This window comes from Gavialis gangeticus, unplaced genomic scaffold (assembly GCF_001723915.1).
Source record: "Gavialis gangeticus isolate Ggan-Ray unplaced genomic scaffold, GavGan_comp1, whole genome shotgun sequence".
Classification (NCBI taxonomy): Eukaryota; Metazoa; Chordata; order Crocodylia; family Gavialidae; genus Gavialis; species Gavialis gangeticus.
Genome location: NW_017729022.1, coordinates 76,521,238 through 76,525,983, shown reverse-complemented (window position 1 = coordinate 76,525,983; position 4,746 = coordinate 76,521,238). Strand labels below are relative to the sequence as shown.

The following is a 4,746-nucleotide window of genomic DNA, read 5'->3' as shown; positions in this document are numbered from 1 at the left end:
TGTGGAAGCTTGCCTCTGACTAGGGTAGTCAGTCCTTCCCCCTCTAACAGATGAATGCAGAATCTCTTGGGGGGGGGGCATTCTGCTGCTTAGACCAGCTCCCTCTCCTTGTGCCATGGTTTGCTTCAGCTTGTGCTTGCCCTGTCTTGTCACTCATCCCTCTGCTTGAACATTCAGTAAGTGGGTTCTTTGTCAGGCAGCTGTCCGCATATAGCAAGAAGGTGTACGTCTGTCAATGTGCTGTGTACTGGGTTTCAGCTGTGGTGCAAGGCTGATTCTGTTGTTCTCTGGCAGCTTTGAGTCCTCTTCTGGTTCACATGCCTGAGGGAGAGATGGACATGTGGGAGACTAGGGGCCAAATCTTCCTGCCCTCTACCTCCTGTGCACAAGGATTGCAGCTCTTAGATTACAGAAAAGGGCTGGATATAGTTTGTGTGGGACCATATGGCCCCTCATGAAAGGCTGGCTCCTGAGCAGGATAGGATGACTGCCCTCCATTTGCCAGACTTGAATGTGTTTCACTCTGAGCCAAAGGTGTAACTTGCTGCTTTGCAGCACATTCTTGTAGGTCCTAAACCTGCTGGCATGCAAGCTGAGCCACTGACTTAAGTCAGTTTACCTGTGTATGTGAAGCCAGGTATGCAATGCACTCATCTACCTTGCTTAAACTAAGGCCATGGCAGTCATGGGGATGGGGCCTTTTTTTCCTATGACAGACATCAGCAGCTGGGCTGTCTTGCAAGCTGTAGTCAAGTGGGCTGGCTGCACAACTACTGTGGAAATGTTACCTAATTGCTGGCAAATGGAGTAGACACTTCATTCCATTCCTCCTAACTGTGGGCCAAAGCTGGGCCTGAACTCCCTACATTTTGTCCAACTTTTTTTTCTTCTTTTTGACTGACTTCTGCACTCCCTTTACCAGTTTCAGCATTGGTTTGACCCTTGGTACTTCGGAAGTGAGAGATGGGCACATCCCACCTTCCTGCGAGGGCTGTCTCCAGCAGATGTCTGCTTCTGTTTGGGACTCAGAAGTTGCTTTCCCTTTTTTCTTCATGCCAGACAGATTAGGAATTAGGTTTGAGGAAGGGGGGAAATGACCCAGCATGTGTAAGACAAGTCCTTGCAGTACTAACTGGGTTGCTTTTCACAAGTATAAATAGCACTTTATATCCTCTGTGCAGTGTGCTCCCCCTTGGTAGAGTCTTTTGTCTTCTTTTCCCAAGGCTTTGAATATTCTCTTATAGGAGAACACTTGTACTATCCCTGTTCCCTGCTTCTGTATAGCATTAATCTTTACAAGGCTAGATTTGGAGAAAAAAAGACTGAAAAGAGAAACTGGAACTGAGCTGGATGTAATTAAAGAGTTCTTTTCTCTTTTTTTTTTTTTTAGAGGGTGGTTCTGTCCTGAGTTGACCTTTGATGTAGAACTGACCCATGCATTTCATAATTTTATGTCTATCCAGACCGTATGCCTCATTTATAACCATCCTCATGGAGGCACTTCTGCTAGGAGATATCACAGAAACAAGTTGGACTTGTAACTCATTTCTGGATGCAGACATAACACCATTGAAATCTCCTCATTCCTTTCTCCTGCTATTTTACTTGAGTCGCTTGCTCTGGCCAGCTGTTAAGGGCTCTCTGCTCCTGGCCCCAGTTTGGTTCTACTGTTAACTTGAGCAGGAGCAGGTCTTTAATTTGTATCTTAGGGATTTTACTGCCCTCTGCGATCTGAGTCTTTCTAACAGGTTGCTAGGCAGTAGCAGGGCAGTGTGTGTTCATGAGCTGTCTGGATGTTGGTTCTATCAGACAGCACTGCTAAAACAGACTGAGAAGAGCCTGCTGAAATGATGATTTCATATCTGTTTACTTGCCTCCCATAACCTCCACTTTTCAGCAGCTATTAGTGGGGCCATTAGACTTCCAAGGTACCGAGAGAAGTGTGGGTGCTGGAACAAGTGGATGATAAATGTAAGTCTGCTGCTGTTCCATCCCAGCTGGACAAGTACAGCCACTGCTGCCTTTGTAATTTGACTTTCTTCTCTTAAAAGGCAGCCACTGCAGCACGTAAGAGGAGAGGCTCTTTGTTGTGCCCTACTGTCTCTATTAACTGTGGGGGCAAGGGGGTAGGAGGAGATTGCTACCCAGTATCAAGCTGTGCTGTGACTTACCTGCTTTTGCCTCCCTGTGAAGCATACGTATAGCTTCTTTGTAGAGCTGTTGTTGCTCTTACCAACACTAGGGCATGTGATAGCTTGATCTGTTAAGATCTGCTTAGCAGGCTTGTTCTGGCTTCTGACCTTAGATACAGCGCACTGTAGCATATATTCCTTTTGTATGTAAAAGGCAACAGGACTAACCTCTCTCCTGAGCATAAAGTCTACCCTGGAGAATGCAGCTAATACCTCCTCTTACTGTTCTGTCAATTTATTTGTAAAATCACTGCAGCTAAAGGAACACTGCTGGAGGGAGAAGAAGGGGGAACAGTAAGCTGATCAGTTTGACTGTTTTGATTGATAAAAGAGGATATTGTGAAGAATCTTCTCCCTCTTTCATCTGAAGTATTTTGCCTTTAAAGCAGTGCCTTTTAGGTTTTAATGTGATGATGGTTATGATGCAATTGTACAGTAGATGTAATATTACTCCCTCACTGCAGAGAGGTTGCAATACCTGGAGCCATTTAATGCAGTGCCCTCTCCCTCAGTGTTGTAATGTCTCTAAACAATCACACTCTCTGACCCCCCTGCTTTAGCAGCATCTATTCATGGCTGAGCTCAGAGGAGAGAGCAATGGCTTTTACTGCTAAATAACAGCAGCTTCCTAAATTTATTGTTGGCTCTGAACATGTACACAAGAACTGGTTTCTCATTATTTTCCCTCCTACTCACAGCTACAATCCAGGCTTCACCCTTGCAGCGAGGGAGTGGAACATAATTAAATTTTTCAAGACTTACATGAAGAATAGGACTTTCTTAGTATTAAACCAACTCTGGTAGATTACAATCTACTCCAACCTTGCTTAAACCAGCAAACATTTTCCACTGACTTATTGGCAATTGTAGGTAAGCTTAGGAAAACTGCCCTAGCTAATAGGAGTCACCTGTCTGTGCCCACCTGTCATGAGCTTTAGCACAAATATCAGGTAAAGAAGCATTTTTACTGAACTTCTGGTCTCTGCCTGTCTCCAAGACCTGCTGAGAGTACCACTCCCTCTTCCAGACCATGGTGAAGGAGCTGCTTTCTGAGCCTGCTGGAACGGAGTGGTTATTACTGAAAGAAACACCTTTTTTCCTTTTGCCAGTGTTTGGAAGGGGCAGAGCAGTATTCACAAGAGTGTGAGAGCAGAAGACGACTTTTACTTCCTTTAAAAAGGAAATGACATTCTACAGTCCACTTCAAACAAATCAGTCCACTGTGTTCTGCAAAGCCCTCACACTCCGCCAGTAAAGAGCTGGGAAAGGGAACAGACTCCTGGTTGTAGCATTGCTCTTGTTGTACACAGCTCTATTGTTTTTTACATTTCAAGTAGCCCTCTTTACAGGGCTAGATGGTGCTTCCTCTATTTTTTTGGATCAAGAATAATTCATATGGCCAAGACTGGGCTGAGATGACAGTGGAATAGAGGCCCTCTTCATCTCTTACAGTTGGCTGTAGATGTGCTATTTGCTCTACCAGGGCAGGTGTGGTTTGTAAAACAGCAGGCCAGTAGTACTCCACCAGTTGCAGCTGTCTGATTCAAACTGTGCACACTAACCCCACCTCTCCCATACTTGCTGTTGCTTTAGAGATTCTGGTAGCTCATTGTCCTTTCCTAGCCAATGGTCTCGTGACAGCAGGACGGGATAATGCAGCTGTGTTTTGAGAGATGGACTGGAATGTACTGATGCATCATTTTAGCGCGATGCCCTGGCTTTACAACAGTAGAATCTGGATTGCGGGCTTTGTTGATCAGAACCTGCCATCCAGCTGGAAACATTAAAATACACTGTGTATTACATTGGTCCCTCCGAGGACATGCAATGCTTTCCTATATTATAGGTCACATTTTGTAATAAGCCATGTACATTTTAATAATAGCAGGTGACATCCTTATTGCACTGAAGGCAATGGGATGCATCAGTGGAGCCAAAATATCATTCCACAGACCTGTCTTAAAGAGTTTACACTCTAAAAACAACATGCACACTTCTCTCCTACCAGAAACAAACAAAAGAACAGTGCTGCTTTATCTATCATAGGTAGATGGGTCCTGTCACTACAGTAGCTAAGCACCGTGCTAGCTTGAATGTATGCATCCTCAAAACAGTCCTGTGAGGTAGAGAAGTGCTGTTACCACAGTTCACATGGGGTGAGAGGAAAGAGCAGAGGCCTGGAGTCACTTGGGTTTGCCTGCATTCAGTTTTTCCCAGCATAATGACATGTTCTTAGGAGCATGAGAAAATTGCCCCCTAGCTGGAAGAGCCATACCCCCATATTGAAAAATCCTTTGGCACAGCTTAATCCATTCAGGAAGCTTCATGTGTACCAGCATACATGCTCTCAGCTCTACAGGTGTGTCAGCAACTCCTTTTAAGTGTAGACAAGCTCAAAAGTCTAAGGTCATACAGGAATGGTGGCAGAACATGGAGTTGAACTTGACTCTTCAGAATTAGTACCCTAAAGACCAGAGGGCCATCTTGACACGCTGCCTCATGTATTCTCACCAACTGGGTAGCTGCTACCTTACCAAGGTTGAAAAAGGCTTTA

The 4,746-nt window shown here is 44.9% G+C and overlaps 2 long non-coding RNA genes across 2 annotated transcripts in view; one reads left to right on the top strand and one right to left on the bottom strand.

Annotated features, from left to right (window-relative positions):
• Positions 1-4,230: 4,230 nt before the first annotated feature.
• The window catches only part of LOC109296169, a 717-nt gene continuing 201 nt past the window's right edge, over positions 4,231-4,746 (bottom strand). Inside the window, exon 2 of the long non-coding RNA XR_002096907.1 lies at positions 4,231-4,721. This is a non-coding gene — a long non-coding RNA (uncharacterized LOC109296169). The remainder of the gene's footprint in view (positions 4,722-4,746) is intronic.
• The window catches only part of LOC109296167, a 521-nt gene continuing 427 nt past the window's right edge, over positions 4,653-4,746 (top strand). Inside the window, exon 1 of the long non-coding RNA XR_002096906.1 lies at positions 4,653-4,730. This is a non-coding gene — a long non-coding RNA (uncharacterized LOC109296167). The remainder of the gene's footprint in view (positions 4,731-4,746) is intronic.